We start from the raw sequence: 20,057 nt of genomic DNA on the forward strand, positions 1-20,057 counted from the left end.
AACAAACACACCGCAAAAGAAGATTACATCGAATAAATCTCCACGAGAGAGGGGGAGAACTTTGTATTGAGATCCAAAAAGAGAGAAGAAGCCATCTAGCTAATAACTATGGACCCAAAGGTCTGAGGTAAATTACTCACACATCATCGAAGAGGCTATGGTGTTGATGTAGAAGCCCTCCGTGATCGATGCCCCCTCTGGCGGAGCTCCGAAACAGGCCCCAAGATGGGATCTCGTGGATACAGAAAGTTACGACGGTGGAATTAGGGTTTTGGCTCCGTTTCTGATCGTTTGGGGGTACGTAGGTATAATAGGAGGAAGGAGTACGTCGGTGGAGCAACAGGGGCCCCACGAGGGTGGAGGGCGTGTCTGGGGGTGGGGTAGGCGCGCTCCCTACCTCGTGGCTTCCCTGTTGGTTGCTTGACATAGGGTCCAAGTCTCCTGGATCATGTTCATTCCGAAAATCACGTTCCCGAAGGTTTCATTCCGTTTGGACTTCATTTGATATTCTTTTTCTGCGAAACTCTGAAATAGGCAAAAAAAACAACAATTCTAGGCTGGGCCTCCGGTTAATAGGTTAGTCCCAAAAATAATATAAAAGTGAATAATAAAGCCCAATAATGTCCAAAACAGAAGATAATATAGCATGGAGCAATCAAAAATTATAGATACGTTGGAGACGTATCATGAACTTAATACTTTGAAATGCATGCTGAATAGCGGTCTTGGGTGGAATAATAGTAGTGGATGCAGTTGGATTGACGGTCTACTTATCATGGACATAATGCTTATGTGAGATTATGCCATGAATGACCATAGTTATAATTTGCACTATTTTGTCAATTGCCCAGCAGTAATTTGTCTACCATGCCTCTACATGCTTTCGAGAGATATGCCTCTAGAGAACCTATATATGGACCCCGGTCTATCTTCCATCAATACAAAAACGCCTACAATTGCTCTTGACTTTCTTTCATTATTTTGCCGCTTTGCCCTATCACTATTTGCTTTTAATCTTGTAACTAGCAAGAAAAAGGGAAGTGACGACCCCCTTGCCTTTATTGGGTGCAAGCAAATTATTTGCTTGTGTGCAGGTACTGCTAAATTTGTTAGCATAGTGACTCCTACTGGCTCGATAAACCTTGGCTCTTAACTGAGGGAAATACTATCTACTACTGTGCTACATCATCCTTCCTCTTCGGGGAAATCCAATAACTCCTGCAGTAGTAGAAGAAGAACTTCTAGCGCCGTTACCGGGGAGTCCTTATCTACAAAATCAGGTGTCTTCTCTTTTGTTTGCCAAAAAAATACTGCTACTTCTTGAGCTTGTGTTTGTTTTTCCCTTGAAGAGGAAAGGGTGATGCAGCAAAGTAGAGATAAGTATTTCCCTCAGTTAGAGAACCAAGGTACCAATCCAGTAGGAGACAACGCACAAATCTCCAATACCTGCACAAACAATCAAACAACTTGCACCCAATGCGATAAAGGGGTTGTCAACCCCTTCACGGTTACTTGCAAAAGTGAGATCTGATAGAGATAGATGAAAATAAACAAATGATAAAGTAAATATTTTGGGGTTTTTTGGCTTATAGATCGGAAAGTACAAGATTGTAAAATAGTAGATCGGAAACTTATATGATGGAAAATAGACCCGAGGGCCATAGGTTTCACTAGAGGCTTCTCTCAAGACAGCAAATAATACGGTGGGTGAACAAATTACCATCAAGCAATTGATAAAAAAGCGCAAAGTTATGACGATATCTAAGGCAATGATTTTGAAATATAGGCATCACGTCCGTGTCAAGTAGACCGAAACGATTCTACATCTAATACTATTACTCCACACATCGACTGTCAGGACCCCGATCCTAAGTCACACCGATCTAGCATGTAACACATCATATCACTTTGCGGCCTCACACACGGTATTCCCACGAGTGCCACCTTACCTGGCCCGGGACCATTTGCGCCTTTTGGCTCACGTATATGATAGTGTCGCTAGCATCCATATGACAGCGAACCAGGGCCGACATGACTAGTCGTGAACCCAAAGTGGCACTAACTTACAAGGACAGGCATACATGACCCAACAACGAACGTGTCGGTCATCAATGTATGAACCCAAGTCGTAGCAAGCTACAAGGACTTAAAGGAACAACGCGTGACATTTCCCCGAAGGGACAGACACAGGAACGAAGAAGGACACATGCCGGCCAGCCTAAGTGTTCTGGAGTAGTAGCAAGATACCATGGCTCAGTGGAAGCACTAGGAGACATTTCCAGGTAAGAGAGGCTACCAAGGATAAACAACTAGGTTGTCGGATCCCACACATACCAAGCATTTCAAATCATACACACAATATGCTCGATATGTGCAAATACAACATGGCATCACAACATAACTCTATGACTCAAGTATTTATTCATTAGGCTCCGAAGAGCCAGATATTACAAACATGGGTCTGATGACCTAGCATTCAAGTCATACAAGCAACAAGCACAAGCGGAAGCTTAACTTGTCTGAGTACAGACAACTATAAAAGAAAAGTCTGAGAAGCCTGACTATCTACATGACCCTGCCGATGGCACAAGATCATAGCTGAGGTAACAAGCTAAACATCGAAGTCCACGCGGAACTACTACCGAGACTGAAGTCTCTCTGCAAAAACATAAATTAAGCAAACATGAGTACAAATGTACCCAGCAAGACTTACATCAGAACTAACTACATATGCATCATTATCAACAAAGGGGGTGGTGGAGTTTAACTGCAGCAAGCCAGCTTTGACTCGGTGGCTATCCTAAACTACGACTGCAAGTAACTCTTTTGAGGTGGCGCACACGAGTCCACATATTCACCATATCAATACACCACTATGGATCCGCTCCCGTCTCCCTACGAGAACGCCATCCATAGCACTCACGCTTATCTTGCGCATTTTAGAGTATCCACTTTCACTTGTCTATGAACTGTATAGGCAACCCAGAAGTCCTTTACCGCGGACGCGGCTATTCGAATAGATCGTTTATAACCCTACAGGGGTGTACTTCTTCACACACGCTCTCGTCACTTACCACCATGTACACGACGTGTATCTCAGTAACCTTCAAGCGGAAGCCTGGCGAGGGAGTCGGCCATGAACTGACTAACCACACAAGTCTCTAGTCTAGGTTTATCACCTATTCGGGTTCCATCCGCAAGGAGATCTGGCCGGGGTTTCGCTCACGGCCCCAAACAATGAGAGCAGGGTTCCCGAGGCACCAAACGGGCGTCTCGGTACACTGTGCCTCGTGTCTCTACCGCATCATAGCCCACCCCTAGGGTCAGCGCTACGCATGGCCCCCAACACATATCCTACAAACACCAGAAACTAGTTGCAACTCCTGGACAGAGATCAAGGCGATTAATAAGCCGAGAGGGGTCGAGTTACCGGAACCCAATGTGTGGTAGTAACTGTTCATGGATCACAAACACAGAACTCAGTTCCTGAGGACGGTTTCAATGAGACAACCCACCATGTACTCCTACAGGGCCTCGCACCGCTATATTTACCAAATCGTGTTCACAGACTTAGCTCTCAACAGTAGGACATGTTCACCACATTCGAATTCATCCCCGATGAATCAGACCTGACTCAACTCTAAGCAGTAGCAAACATGACAACAAGCATGAATGAGTAGGCACATCAGGGCTCAAACAACTCCTACTCATGCTAGTGGGTTTCATCTATTTACTATGGCAATGACAGGTCATGCAGAGGAAAAGGGTTCAACTACCGCTGCATGTAATAGTTGAATCGTTGTTTTCCTAATGCAATAAAAGAGAGCAGGAGCGAGAGAGTGGGGTTGTATCAGAATGGACAAGGGGGTTTTTCTTGCCTGGCACTTCTGAAGATAGTATATCTCTTCATCGATGTCATCGAACTCATCGTCGGAACTACGCCTACTGAGAGGGGACAAGCACCGACAAAAAAAGAAGAAACACAATCAATGCAATGCAACAATATGATGCATGAATGTAACATGGCAATATGCTGTGATTTGAGCTAATGCAGCTAGCAACAATTTAAATGAAGTCCATATGAACCAAGGGTTCATATGCAAACTCCATATCAAGCATTTAAAATGCCATTATCATGTTTTGATTTAAACAACAAGGTTAAGTTGCTTTATCATGCATGAAACCAGTACCAATGGATAGATTGGATTTTTCTGATCATTTTTCATATATAATTTATTTCATTCTGTGTTATGGTTGATTTCTATGATTTTCTGAAGTTTATAACATTTTCTGGAATTTCCTGGTTATTTAAAATAAGCTAAATCCAGAAAATGCTTTATTGCATCAGCATTACATCACTGAGTTGAACCCTTTTCATATGACCAGTGGGGCCCGTCCAGGCAAACCTGACCAGTGGGGCCCGTATGTCAGTGACTAACTATCTAACCTAGGTTAATTAGTGCTAATCTAGACAAGTTAGTGAGGTGGGGCCCACATGTCAGTGTCCAGGCTGATAACACAGTTAGTTAGTGCTAAACTAATCCTAAACCTCGGTTAATTAGGAGCCTAGGCCCCCATGGGGAGGCCATTAGTGGTGGCTAAGCAGGGGTTAGGCCGACGGCTCGTCGCCGGCGATGACAGAGACGGCGGGCCGGCTTGGAAATGCTCCTCCGGCGACCAAATCGGCGGCGGAGAGCACCTTCGTGACCCCCAAGCTCTCCCGCATCGGGTGGAGCCATTGGGTGGTGCTGGGGCCGTCTAATACAACAGCGACGACGATGTAAGCGGTGGCCGGAGCTCGGACATCGACCGAGTCGATGCTACGGTGCACTAGGGGAGGAACTGGTGGGTGCTACGTGCTCCTGGGGAAGTACTGAACACGAAGACACGCTCAAGCGCGAGCTATGTCGTCAGTAGCCGCGGTGGCGTCATGGCCGGCGGCAGTGAGGTCTCGGGCTTGACAGAAGCGACAGCCAGAGGGGGCAAACGAGCACGGGGAGAGAGGGGTTCGGCGTACTGGCTCACGACGGTTGTAGGGGGCGTTGAAGTGGGCTCGGGGAAGGCCCGATGCAGGCGGAACGGCGAGGTTGATCTTCGGTGGCCGAGGAGGAAGAAGAGGTCGGGGATGACGCTCCGAGGGCCTTCTGGTCGCGTGGATTGGCGGAGACGACATAGAAGTCGACGTCGGAGCTCGTGGACCGGTCGGAGAAGCGAGGGCGAGGCGGTGGACGCGGCGGTGCTCGTCGGTGTTCTCGGGCGCCCACGAACAGATAGAGGGGTGTCGGTGTCAAAACCGGCGGATCTCGGGTAGGGGGTCCGGAACTGTGCGTCTAGGCCGGATGGTAACAGGAGGCAAGGAACACGATGTTTTACCCAGGTTCGGGCCCTCTTGATGGAGGTAAAACCCTATGTCCTGCTTGATTAATATTGTTGATATGGGTAGTACAAGAGTAGATCTACCACGAGATCAAGGAGGCTAAACCCTAAAAGCTAGCCTATGGTGTGGTTGTTGTATGATGAAGTTGTCCTACGGACTAAAACCCTCCGGTTTATATAGACACCGGAGAGGGTTAGGGTTACACAAAGTCGGTTACAATGGTAGGAGATCTAAATATCTGCATCGCCAAGCTTGCCTTCCACGCCAAGGAAAGTCCCATCCGGACACGGGACGAAGTCTTCAATCTTGTATCTTCATAGTCCTGGAGTCCGGCTGAAGGTACAGTCCGGCTACCCGGACACCCCCTAATCCAGGACTCCCTCAGTAGCCCCCGAACCAGGCTTCAATGACGACGAGTCCGGCGCGCAGATTGTCTTCGGCATTGCAAGGTGGGTTCTTCTCCAAATTCCATGTACCTGCCGAATAATGTCCGATTTTCGTAATGTAGTGCACCTTGGCTTCCATGCCCAATAATGGCCGTCTTCCACGTGTTAAACGAATGCGAAAAGTCGAGGTGTTTTTACATTCACACCCCTAGCCGCATAAACGAGCCGCCTATTTAATGGGATGGGGATTCAGATCCAAACCACACCTTCTCCTCTCCGCGAGTAATCATCAGAGCGCCTCCAGCAAAGGTCCATTCCAACATGGCCAGCCGTCGCAGCTCCTCCTCTCGCCCTTCCAGTCCTAAACCTGGAGACTGGGAGAGGTGCTCCATCCTGCACAGCGAGCTAGTGTCGCTTCAGGCCAAGGGATTTCTCCCTCGGGCCTATATGGTCCTAGTCCGAGCCGGACTCGCCACCTATAATGGCGGAGAGCAAGCAGAGAGCACCCCCAATCCCTCCAAAGGAGAGCGGGTGTGCCTCGTCCCTTATCTAATAAGAGGACTTGGATTTCCAATTCATCCATTTCTCCGTGGGCTTCTGGAGTTCTACGGCCTCCAGCTGCACAATCTCACGCCCGCCTCTATATGGCATATCGCGGGCTTCGTCGCCCTTTGCGAGCTATTCTTGGGTGTTGAGGCTCATTTCGCGCTGTGGAAGAGGTTATTCTGCCTGGTGCCCCGCTCTCAAGAGGGGTCTATATATCATGTGGGCGGAGCCGAAGTGTGGCGTATCGCCGGGACCGGATATCTATCCGGAACCCCAAAGAAGGCGTCTGAGGACTGGCCTTCGGAATGGTTTTATATAGATGATATCCCGCTGCCGGATCCTATCCGGGCCGGTCTCCCCGAATTCAACAGTGCTCCCTTAAAGAAACGCCTAAGCTGGCGTCCGCGGAGCTCTCAGAGAGAAGGCCACCCCATGTGGGATTTTAACGGGGAGGATGATGCCACCCGTTATGGTCGTAAGGGGCCAGCCTCAGCTGCCGCTCTAGTAAAGATCTTATCCTCTTTGTAGAAGGGAGAAGAGGAGGAATTCCTCCGCGTCAACCCGCAGGGCGGATTTTCTATGTACAACCCTCCGAGTTGGGTAAGTGGACAATTGTGCTTGCCCATCCGTTTTATATTCCCATGATTAAATATGTAGACTTCCGATTTCAACGCAGGAACTGCGTCAGGAAGTAAAGGATATAAACAGCCGTCCCCCACAGCCCGAGGATCCAGAACGGTCCCTCGATCCGGACTCCGAAGAGGATCCGGACATATCGGTGGAGCTGATTGACGGGGTGTTTCATCAACTAAGCAAGGACAATACCTTAGTGGCCATTACGGCTGATTACCCAGGGTTAATCCCGGCCTCCCAGGTAACAGAGAGCGGAGTCTCATCCCCTTGAGAAGGAATCCATTCTCACGCATTTCAGTTTTCCTGACAACGACCGTGTTTTGCAGGGGAGGTTTCCGAGGCGGGAGGCCAAACCTGCAGTGGCTAGCCAACGAGGGGCCACAGGGCCCCGTGGGGTAAAAAGGAATGTAGTCCGGACTGAGACGCCGGCGCAAAGGTATAGCGCACCCTCTTTTTCCCTGGTGTTATTCCTTCAGGGCATATTAACGTTCGTGCTGTCTTCAGGACGAAGAGACCTCGCCGGACTACATCTGGAGAGGTTGCCAATCGCGCCTCCACCAGCCAGGCTCCAACGCCTGGCCCGGAAGCGGAAGCGAACACAAGGCGCGCACCGGACGCTCCTCCGACAGAGGATGCGGACAGGCTGTCTGCCACCAATTCCGAGGTGGAGAGTGCCATGAACCACAGGCGTCGCCGGACAGTTCTTCGCGACGCTTGTTTCTCCCAAGAGGCATTAGATGCCTTCAATTCGGGAGATGCGTATCTCCGGGCCGCTCAAAATGGTTTAGCCAGAGCCACGGAGCAATATGTAAAAGACATACGGGTAAGAAAATTTTGGTAAATATATATATATACCGGTAGCCCCCGAGACTTGAAACAGTTAGAGTAACTGATTTAAGGATCATTTGTTATGCAGGTTCTTACAGAGAAGAATACCGTACTGTCCCAGGAGCTGGAAGAGTGCAAAGCCCAACTGGAGGCCGCACTAGCCGCGACAGGGGAGCCCAAAGAGACCCCCTCTGGTAAGATACACTTCGAAAGATTAGTATCTTGCGAAGTACGGTGTGGGTGTAAATCTGACAAATCATATTGCAGATGGCGCCGGACTAGATCCGGAGAGGCAACAACTCTTGCGCCGGCTAAAGGCCGGTGAGAGTATGTTGACAAGGGTGAGGCAGGAGAAGAATGATCTTCAGGATGCCAACACCAAGCTGGACGTTGAACTTAAAGATGTTCGTGGCCAGCTGTCGGACTCTACTAAGGAGAATCAGCGGCTTCGACGCGGCATATTTAGTAAGTGCTTAAGCGAATCTTTGAAAGAAAAGAGTTCGGTGAGGAAGTCGACTAACAGAGTAATGTCTGTAGGTATGCTAACGGGTCGTCCTGCAGAGGATATGCCCGGTTCTACGGGTGACCTTCTTCCCGAGCTCTCGCAACTGCACGAGCAAGTTCGGCAGGCGATGCGAGGCGTTGCCCAAGCCTTATGGCCTTCCCACTCCATGCCCGAGGGCCTTGGAGAGCTTTCGGAGAAGCTTAAGGGAGCTCAGCGGCGCTTCCGGTTGTGGAAGATATCGGCCCGCCAACAAGGCGCTAGGGAGGCCTGGGCCATGGTGAAGACGCGGTACACGAAGTCTGACCCAAACCACATGGCCGAGGTCGGACCTGTGGGGCCTGACGGGAAGGAGATCCCTGTAAGCTTAGTGTACGGCCAAGTAGAATTGGCCGCAAAGTATTCCCAGTAGGACTGTAAGTTAGACAGCCTGTTAGATGGTATTGAAGAGGAATACAATCAGTCAGAGTGACTATGTAATTTTTAATTGACATGTGTAATGCCTTCTAGCCGGATTGTAGATCGTTTGTCGTTGCCGACCTTTTCGCTTCAACCTCAGGACCTAACGGTCCGGAGTGTGTCCGAATACCCTACCGGTTATGTAAGAACCGGGGTATGCATGGAGACCAGGCGTAGGGGTCATTAGTGCTTTATCAGACAAGTGCCCAACTAGTTATGTTATATTACATGGTTAGTAAGAAACATCTTCTAGAGAGAATAGTTCCGTTAGGGGTTTCTTTCTCTGGGAGGCATGCCCTAAAGTGCATGTCCGGACTGCAAACGCAGGAAAATCATCTGGGGGCATATATATAAATAAGTAAAAAAGGTCATGTTTTAGTTCACCGACCGAATATTCCCTTAAGAACGCTAGCTTTCGGCTTCACCCAATCTGAGGTACACATCCGGCTGATCCGGCAGTAACAATCGCAGAGGTGCTCCCTTTACCACCTAGCCGAACAATCGGGAACGTAGAGGTAAGCACAGGAGCCAGGCAACCCAGCTTGGCAAAAACTTAAGTCATATCGATGCATATAATGGTGAAGAAAAGGTACATGCGGAAGTTTGACACATGTGGTGGGCGTGAAGCCCGTATAAATAAGCTTCTGTTAAAGAAGCCCCCAGGTTTAATGAGCGCGAGTAGCACGTCACTTGAGGAGCCTTTAAGGGCTATAAAAGAAAAGAGGGGAAGGAGAGAAATGTAAGACAGAAAATGTAAAAAATGGACAGAGGAAGGAGACAAACACAGAGTCCGGCGCTAGGCGTAGAATCTTCGGAGATGGGCTGCGTTCCATGGGTTCGGCTCGAGTCGGTTATCCAACGCATCTCGCAGGCGATATGCTCCACCAGTCAGGACTTGGTCGATTATGAAGGGACCTTCCCACTTGGGCTTCAGCTTGTCCTTTTTCTTGTCCGGCAGGCGTAGAACTAATTCGCCAACGTTGTAGTTTTTGGCCCGCACTTCTCTGCTTTGATATCTTTGAGCCTGCTGTTGATAGAATGCGGAACGGGCTTTTGCCACGTCGCGCTCCTCCTCTAAGGCGTCCAAACCGTCCTGCTGATTGAGCTCGGCTTCCCTTTCTTCGTACATGCGCACTTGAGGTGAGTCATGAATTATGTCGCAAGGCAAGACTGCCTCTGCGCCGTACACCATAAAAAATGGTGTGTATCCGGTGGTGCGATTCGGCATGGTCCGCAGCCCCTAGAGTATGGAGTCGAGCTCCTCTACCCAGTGCGTGTTAGATTCCTTGAGGGACCGCACTAATCTGGGTTTGATGCCACTCATGATGAGACTATTTGCACGTTCGACCTGACCGTTAGTTTGTGGGTGATAGACGGAAGCATAATCGAGCTTGATGCCCATGTTTTTGCACCAGAGTTTTTCCTCATCGGCCATAAAGTTCGTGCCGTTATCGGTGATGATGCTGTGGGGGACGCCATAACGGTGTACGACCCCGGATATAAAGTCTATCACAGGTCCGGATTCGGCCGTCTTAACAGGCTTGGCTTCTATCCATTTGGTGAACTTATCCACCATGACCAGTAAGTATTTTTTCTTGTGGGTTCCGCCTTTAAGGGGTCCCACCATGTCAAGCCCCCAGACCGCGAAAGGCCAAGTGATGGGGATAGTTTGGAGGGCGGTGGGTGGCATATGGCTTTGGTTTGCAAAAAGCTGGCAACCGACGCATCATTGGACCAAGTCCTGAGCGTCTGCCCGGGCCGTCGGCCAATAAAAGCCTGTACGGAAAGCCTTGCTTACAAGGGACCAGCTGCGGCGTGATGGCCACCGAGTCCGGCATGAATTTCAGCCAGCAGGTTCTACCCTTCCTCTTCGAAGATGCACCTTTGAAGGACTCCGGTAGTGCTTTTCTTATAAAGTTCTCCCTCATGGACTTTATAGGCTTTAGATCGCCGCACTATACAGCATGCCTCGTTTTGGTCCTCTGGGAGTTCCTGCCTAGTAAGGTAGGCTAGGAATGGTTCTGTCCATGGGGCGATAACGGCCATTAGTACGTGGGCTGAGGTTGTGATTTCATTGGCAGAGCCTCCGATTATGTCAGATTGTTCGGCGTTGGACAGTGCGGTTGGGTCCGGGCTAATATTGCCATGTTCCCCTTCCCATACTACGGATGGCTTGAACAGCCTTTCCAGGAAGATGTTGGGGGGACCACATCGCGTTTTGCGCTAATGCGTGCCAGGACGTCTGCCGCCTGATTGTTTTCTCGGGTTATATGGTGAAATTCAAGCCCCTCAAACCGAGCTGACATTTTGAGGACGGCGTTGCGGTAAGCTGCCATTTTTGGATCCTTGGCATCGAAGTCTCCATTTATTTGGGATATCGCGAGGTTTGAATCCCCGCGCACCTCTAGGCGTTGAATGCCCGTGGATACTACCATCCGGAGACCATGTAAAAGGGCCTCATATTCGGCTGCATTGTTGGAGTCCGTGTACATAATCAGGAGTACATATTGAACTGTGTCTCCTGTGGGGGACGTCAAAACGACGCCGGACCCTAGTCCGGCCAACATTTTGGAACCGTTGAAGTGCATGATCCAGTTTGAATATGTGCCGTACTCTTTAGGGAGTTCGGCCTCCGTCCATTCTGTGACGAAGTCGGCCAAAACTTGTGACTTGATAGCTCGCCGTGGCCTATAAGTTATGTCGAACGGGAGGAGCTCGATGGCCCATTTTGCAATCCGGCCCGTTGCGTCACGGTTGTTTATAATATCGTTGAGTGGTACTTCCGATGCTACTGTGATTGAACACTCTTGAAAGTAGTGTCGTAGCTTCCGGGATGCCATGAATACCGCATATGCAATCTTTTGATAATGTGGGTACCGTGATTTGCATGGGGTGAGGACAGTGGACACATAGTAAACCGGCTTTTGAAGGGGGAATTTGTGTCCGTCCGTTTCCCGCTCGACGACGAGTACTGCGCTGACAACTTGATGGGTTGCTGCAATGTACAATAGCATTGGTTCGCCGATGTTTGGCGCGGCCAGGACGGGGTTTGTTTCCAATATGGCTTTTATTTCCTCGAGTCCGGCCGTGGCAGCATCTGTCCACTTGAAGTGTTCGGTGCGCCGAAGGAGGCGATAGAGGGGTAGCGCCTTTTCTCCCAACTGGGAGATAAAGCGGCTTAGAGCCGCCACGCATCCGGTTAATTTTTGTATTTGTTTGAGGTCCTTTGGGATATCCAATTGTGACAAAGCTTGGATCTTGGCTGGATTTGCTTCGATTCCTCTACCGGATACAATGAAGCCCAAGAGCTTTCCGGCTGGAACGCCGAAAACGCATTTTTCCAGATTTAGCTTGATGTCATATGCTCGGAGGTTGTCAAATGTAAGCCTCAAGTCGTCTACTAGAGATTCGACATGTCTTGTTTTTACGACCACATCATCCACGTATGCCTCTACTATTTTGCCAATCTGGTTTGCCAGACATGTCTGAATCATGCGTTGATATGTTGCGCCGGCGTTTTTGAGCCCGAAAGGCATTGTGTTGAAGCAGAATGGGCCATATGGGGTGATGAATGCCGTTGCGGCTTGGTCTGACTCGGCCATCTTGATTTGATGGTCACCGGAGTATGCGTCGAGGAAGCACAACGAATCGTGTCCTGCAGTGGCGTCGATAATTTGATCGATGCGGGGGAGGGGGAAGGGATCCTTTGGGCAAGCCTTGTTAAGGTCTTTGAAATCAACGCACAGGCGCCAGGATTTGTCCTTCTTTGGTACCATCACCAAGTTTGCTAGCCAGTCCAGATGTTTTATATCTCTGATGAATCCGGCCTCCAATAGTTTGGCTAGCTCCTCTCCCATTGCCTGTCTCTTGGGCTCAGAGAAACGCCGAAGGGCTTGTTTGACAGGTTTGAATCCTTTTAGGATATTTAAGCTGTGTTCGGCCAGCCTGCGTGGGATTCCTGGCATGTCTGAAGGGTGCTAGGCAAAAATGTCCTAGTTCTCCCGTAGGAATTCTCGTAGTGCGGCGTCTACATCGGGGTTTAATCGTGCCCCGATGGAAGCTGTTTTATTGGGGTCCGTTGGATGGACCTGGAATTTGACTATTTCATCCGCTAGTTTAAAGGAGGTGGAATTGGATCTTTTATCGAGTATCACATCGTCCCTGTTTATCGTGGAGCGCAGCGTAGTCAGTTCCTCAGCCGCTAGGGCTTCGGACAGTGCCTCAAGGGCCAATGCGGCTGTCTTGTTTTCAGCGCGGAGTGCTATGTCCGGATCACTAGCGAGAGTGATGATTCCGTTCGGCCCGGGCATCTTGAGCTTCATGTACCCATAATGGGGTATTGCTTGGAAGATTGTAAATGCTTCCCGCCCCAGCAGAGCGTGGTATCCGCTACTGAACAGGGCCACTTAGAATGTGACCTCTTCGGACCTATAATTATCTGGCGTGCCGAACACCACATCTAGTGTGATTTTTCCTGCACAGCGCGCTTCCCGACTGGGGATTATTCCTCTAAAGGTTGTGCTGCTTCGCTCAATGCGGTTCCAGTCTATTTCCATTTTTTAAAGGGTTTCCTCATAAATGAGGTTCAATCCGCTGCCTCCGTCCATGAGTACCTTGGTGAGGCGAAAGCCATCCACTATAGGACTGAGTACCAATGCGGCTGGTGCTCGAGCTGTTCGGATTTTAGGTTCATCACTGGCATTAAAAGTAATAGCCGTGTCACTCCATGGGTTTATTGTTGCTACTTGATAGACTTCGGCGAGGCTGCAGAGTGTTGTTTTTCGCATATTATTTGATGTGAAAGTCTCGAAGACTGTTAAGACTGTACTGGAGTCCCTGAGGTGGTTTTCTGCGGCCTCCGGAATTAGGAGATCTTCTCCCCTTTTGGCCACCTGCCAGAGTACCCAACATGCTCTAAGGCTATGAGTTGGTGTGGCATCCTCTGTACTATGAATTTTACAGGGTCCATTAAGCCATCCCTCCAGTACGGTTCCATGCTGTCGGTGTCAAAACCGGCGGATCTCGGGTAGTGGGTCCCGAACTGTGCGTCTAGGCCGGATGGTAACAGGAGGCAGGGAACACGATGTTTTACCCAGGTTCGGGCCCTCTTGATGGAGGTAAAACCCTACGTCCTGCTTGATTAATATTGATGATATGGGTAGTACAAGAGTAGATCTACCACGAGATCAAGGAGGCTAAACCCTAGAAGCTAGCCTACGGTATGATTGTTGTATATGGGGTTGATTGCCTACGGACTACAACCCTCTGGTTTATATAGACACCGGATAGGGTTAGGGTTACATAGAGTCAGTTACAATGGTAGGAGATCTTGAATATCCGCATCGCCAAGCTTGCCTTCCACGCCAAGGAAAGTCCCATCCGGACACGGGACGAAGTCTTCAATCTTGTATCTTCATAGTCCTGGAGTCCGGCTGAAGGTATAGTCCGGCTACCCGAACACCCCCTAATCCAGGACTCCCTCAGTAGCCCCTGAACCAGGCTTCAATGACAACGAGTCTGGCGCGCAAATTGTCTTGGGCATTGCAAGGCGGGTTCCTCCTCCAAGTCCTTCATAGAAGATTGTAAACACCAAGAGTAATGTCCATCTCTGCAAAATAAGCTTCCACATATTGCCATAGAGAGAATAATATTAACACAAATCAAAACTGCTGACGTATTCCGCAGTGTGTCATCACACTACGGCCAAGTCCTTTACTCGAATCATTTTTACTTTTCCACCTCAGCATGTTTTGCGAGGCGGTTTCCTTGGCACGTCTTGTCAAAGCAGAGATCGTGTAGCCCCTTTACGGGATTCTCATCAATACGGACGTGGGTAACCCAACCGCACCATTTATCACGGCGCTTGGGAGGCAAGCGAGTTTTACTAGGCTGGTGGGGACGCACAACCGCATCCGCCCATATAAGGGGATAAGGATCCACCTTTTTACCTACGCCTTCTTCCTCCTTTGCCTATCCATCTCCTGCACACTCGAGCTCCAGCGCCCAAGCCCGCACTTCCCACCTCAACCTTCTCCAGCAATGTCCGGAGCGGGAGGCAAGTGGATGGTCTCCTCCGCTACGGAGGGCCAAGTCAAGAAGCTAAGGAAGGCCGGATACCTGTCTAAGGACATCGCGCACCGGCTTCCCGAAAAGGGGCAGCTTCTCCCCACCCCAAGGCCCCATGAGAGGGTAGTATTTCTTCCCCACTTCCTCCACGGACTGGGTTTTCCACTCCACCCATTTGTCTGGGGGCTCATGTTCTACTACGGCCTGGATTTCCACGATCTGGCCCCGAACTTCATCCTCAACATCTCGGGGTTTATCGTCGTGTGCGAGGCTTTCCTCCGCGTCCGCCCTCATTTTGGCCTCTGGCTCAAGACCTTCAACGTCAAGCCCAAGGTGGTGCGCGGCAGCCAGGCGGAGTGCGGAGGCACCATGGCGGGCAAGATGGCCAACGTCCTATGGTTCGAGGGCTCTTTTGTGGAGACCCTAAAGGGGTGGCAATCCGGGTGGTTTTACATCACCGAGCCACGCGATCCGAACTGGATCACAGCCCCCGAGTTCCGATCCGGGCCCCCCACGCGGCTTATGTCCTGGAAAGAGATGAGCATGTCGTGGGGTGACGAAAAAGAGGTGACCGGATTGCAAACATGCATCCAGTCCCTGGTGAACAAGCCAATCCGGCTTGTTAATGTAATCCAGGTTATGCTCGTCCGCCGGATCCTCCCGTGCCAACAACGGGATTTTAATCTGTGGGAGTTCGACCCGGCGCAGCACCAAACCCTTAGCAGGCTCTTCGACACGATGTACGAAGATGCATGGAAGGTGCTATTCAAGGGCGCCGAGGCTCCCGCATCCGCTTCCGAGGACCGCGGATACAACTCGCAGCGTCACGCTAGCGAGGTAAGCTATCTTCACCTTTTACAGGATGTTTAAGCTTTTTTCATAGTTTGACTCTATGCGGGATCTAAACTCCCTTACCTTTGACAGGCTTGGCGAGCGATATCCGGACCGATTAACTGTCCGGCTCCGCTGCCCGAAGACCCAGCCCCAGCTCTACTAGTGAAGCTGCTGGTTCCGGCGCCTTATGTGGTGCCGGAGAAGAAGGCCCAGAGGAAGAAGACCACGGGGACTCGAAAGAGTGCCCGTAACATGGTGGTGTCGGACTCGTCATCTGACGAGTCCGAGACGCCCTCTTCCCGTGAAAACAAGGAGGAGGAAGAAGAAAACTCTCCCCCCCCAGCGGAGGGAGGAGAGAAGAGGAAGGCCGCCCCAACGGGGGAGGCCGAGAGGTCTAGGAAAAGGAAGACCCCTCCACCGGACTACTCCCCCAACGCCGAAGAGGGCGGAGAGGAGTGGCCAAACAGGGCCAAGCGTCCGGCGAAATCGTAAGTTCGGATATCAGAATAACTCATGATGTTCCTTTGTTGCACAGCTTTCCCAAATGTCGAATGTAATTATGCAGTCCGCCCCGGGCCGAATTCGACGAATCGTTGGGCGGCTCCCTGGACTCATCGGACGTGAACTCGGTTCCGCCCGCTGAAGTGGCGTCGCGACAAGCTCCGGGGCAGGAGGAGGTGGTCCCGGAGGAGCCGCAAGGCAACCTCTCGGACTCCAGGAGTGGAGGGAATAAGGCCCCGAGGGCTCCAAGTCCGGCTTTGTGCCGGACACCGCGCCGGAATCTTCCACAGTTCCGGACCGCGGTAGGCGAACTCCTTCCAAGAGGAGCAAGCCTTCTGAGCCGGCGGCCTCCGTCCAACCGAAGGTGCCGGACAATCTGCTGGAGGTGCTTGACGGCGCCTCCATCGACGAGGGGCACCGTACTATTATGAGTACGGTGATCCGGAAGGTTCAGTCCGCCAAGAGCGGACTGACTGAAGCTTACGCTAGCCTTCTAACAGGCTTCGAGGTAAGTAAAAAAATGTAAAAATATTACCGCATAGACAGTAGCCCCTGATGCTCTGTTTGGCGTTCGGAAAGAAAAGCCGAATAGAGGATCTATTAAATTTCGCAGGAGTCTAACAAAAAGAGTCAATATGCGTATGCAGGCTTCGCTGCTACTGCGGAGGTGGGTGTCCTAAAGCAGGACCTCGAGCGGACCGAGCAAGAGCTCGGCCTTGCCAAGCGGCAGCTCGAGGAGAAAGAAGGTAAGAAATACCTTACAGAAAAAGTGCCTATAAAAAGGCGTGATTGCAAAAAAAATAACAGGATTGTACTGCTTATTGTAGGGGCCACGACTAAGCTGGCGACCCTTAAGCAGGCGCTGTCTGAGGCCGAAAAGAAAATGGCCGCGGAGCGCACCGAGCGAGACAGACTTGGGGCTCAGGTCGGCGAGGTGCAGCAAGAGCTTCAGGCTCTCATGAAAAAACATGAGAGTTTGGAGCTTGAGTCAAAGGCGCAAGCATCCGAGCTCGCGACGGCCCTTGAGACTGCCAAGTCTTCCAAGGCCGAAGCCCGAAAGGCCCTCCAAGAGTTGGAGGAGATGAGGAAGATAGCAGCGGGTAAGGCATTCTTCAATCAAAGCAGAAATATAAAAGTAAACTACTTGTTACTTACCCGAATCCGGAGCTCTCCAGGGGCATTCGTAGATCTTCCCCGCAGTGTATCTGATGCCGCCGCATTCTACCGAGCTGAAGAGGGCAGCTCGACAGAGAAGGTGTTCTGGTCTCAGTATTCTGAGGCCGGACACCCTGTGCCTTTGAGCGACCAGCTGAAACAGCTGGTCGAGCTCCACAAGGCGGCCAAACAGGCCATGAAGGAATTCATAGTTCGGCTGTGGCCCGGAGAGGCCCTGCCTGGGAGCTATTTCAGGCTGGTGCGGCGGCTGGTGGAGGCCTGTCCGAGGCTCGAGGTCATCAAGCGCTCCGTCTGCATCGAAGGTGCCCGTCGGGCCCTTGCCCGTGCAAAGGTGCACTGGGGTAAGCTGGACGGTGAGAAGCTTGTGAAGGACGGGCCGCCGCCGGGGAAGGAGCATCGCAAGCCCGAGAACTACTACAAGGATGTTCTTGCAGGTGCCCGCCTTGTGGCGGATGAATGTACCAAGGATGTGATTTTTGAATGAACTCGCTCATGTTTATCCTGTGCGCTGAAAACTTATTCATATGCGCTAAGCAATGCTTATTGAATTTAAAATATTACTTTCTGTGCGGCTGCTTATCAAAAAATTGAGAGATGGCCAGTCGTCGGCTTCTGCCCCCATGCCACTAGTGCTGGGGTGTTCGGGATAAACCTGAGCACTCTTTTTCCCATAGTTGGGTCCTTCGAGGGAGGCGCTCAGCACAACGAACCAGGCAATCGGACTATAATGCTTGAACACTCTCACTTAGCCATAGAACTCTATAATTTTAAATTTCGGCGAAGCCCCTAGTTCGGAAGACCGAGTTCGGGGCGCTATCCATGCCTTGGCCGGACAAAGCCAGCTCCTCGCTCGAAGCGGCATAAGTCTTTAGGGACTCGAAAAACCTCTCGAACAGCGACCGGTCTCTCGCCTCATCATGACAGTCAGTTTTAGCTTTCTCCACTGAGGTGCTTAACCCAGCTGAACAGGGGCACAATCGCAGTGGTTCTCCTAGTGCTACCTTAGCCGATAGAGCGGAACGTAAGGCACCAAAACATAGGAGCCGGGCAAACCCAACTATTGACCCAAATCATGATTCGGAGCCGATGCATATAGTGCTATAAGTTTGGGGTGCCGCACTTGTGAAAGTGTACGGACTTCTCACACCATTATGAGGGGTACTGAAGCCCCTGGCGTGTTTGCCGTACCATGGTGTACGGGTGCAATCATGTCATTTAATAAACATATATGTGAAAAGAGGATAATGCAAAAAATAGACAAAAAGCTAAGCATTGTTTATAGAGAGGCTATTTATCAAAGCCGAACGATACAAATAGTGCGGTAAGCAAAAGATATTGGACTATTCAGTATGTCCTGACCAGGGGCAGGCCGCGGAATTGTATTTAAAACAGGTATACCGCTCGTAATAGAGACCACCTGGGAGTTCCATAATGCGGCATGGCTTGTCTGCCTCCCTGGATCTTGCATCATTTGTGCGGCAGTCGAATTGCCGAACAGGTCGTCCGAAGTATGGAGTCCTGAAAGTAAGAAAAAATTAAAAAAAGAATCCGGCAGCCCCTAGTACGTTTTAAGCCGTATTTTGGGCGTGCCGTTATTGTGCCCCTTCCCCTGTGCCCATGGTATTTCAAGGGCGTAGTTATGTACGCGAGGTACTGGTTTCGCTATGTCGCGAAAGCTGGGGTTGGGGCCGCATTGCTACGCTTGCTCAGAGTGTGCCAGGCGGTCCTGTTGTGGGTTACTCCGGGCGCACTTGGCAGTGTCTGGCTTTTTAATGGCCGGACTGGAGAATTGCCTGAGAAGGCTACTTTGTACCTCCGCCGCGAGGGCCGTCGTATGCTTCTCCGTACGGAGGGAGCGTTCGGTGTTTCCGTTGACCGTAATTACTCCTCGAGGGCCTGGCATCTTGAGCTTGAGATATGCGTAGTGCGGCACCGCATTGAACTTTGCGAATGCGGTTCGTCCGAGCAGGGCGTGATAGCCACTGCGAAACGGGACTATATCGAAGATTAACTCTTCGCTTCGGAAATTGTCCGGGGATCCGAAGACCACGTCAAGTGTTACTGAGCCTGTACAGTTGGCTTCTACACCTGGTATAACGCCTTTAAAGGTCGTTCTTGTGGGCTTAATCCTTGAGGGATCTATGCCCATTTTCCGCACTGTATCCTGATAAAGCAGGTTCAGGCAACTGCCGCCGTCCATGAGGACCCTTGTGAGATGAAATCCGTTGATGATTGGGTCGAGAACCAATGCGGCGAAGCCGCCATGACGGATGCTAGTGGGATGGTCCTGTAACACCCCGGATGTAACTTTCCCAATTTGTACTCCAACTCTTGCCGTTTCCGGCGTTAAGTTATTTTTATTTTTTTATTTTCTCGGGTTCGGGTTTTTGTCTCCGTGTGTTGTTATCATTGTCATGCATCTCATATCATGTCATCATGTGCATTGCATTTGCATATGTGTTCGTCTCATGCATTCGAGTATTTTCCCCGTTGTCTGTTTTGCATTCCGGCGCTTCGTTCTTCTCCGGTGGTCATTTCTAGCTTTCTTTTGTGTGTGGGGATTAAACATTTCCGGATTGGACCGAGACTTGCCAAGCGGCCTTGGTTTACTACCGGTAGACCACCTGTCAAGTTCCGTATCATTTGGACTTCGTTTGATACTCCAACGGTTAACCGAGGGCCCGAAAAGGCCTCGTGTGTGTTGCAGCCCAACACCCCTCCAATTTGGCCCAAAACCCACCTAAACCTG

Source organism: Triticum urartu, chromosome 2A (assembly GCF_056163025.1).
Source record: "Triticum urartu cultivar PI428250 chromosome 2A, HENAU_Tu73, whole genome shotgun sequence".
NCBI classification, from domain to species: domain Eukaryota; kingdom Viridiplantae; phylum Streptophyta; class Magnoliopsida; order Poales; family Poaceae; genus Triticum; species Triticum urartu.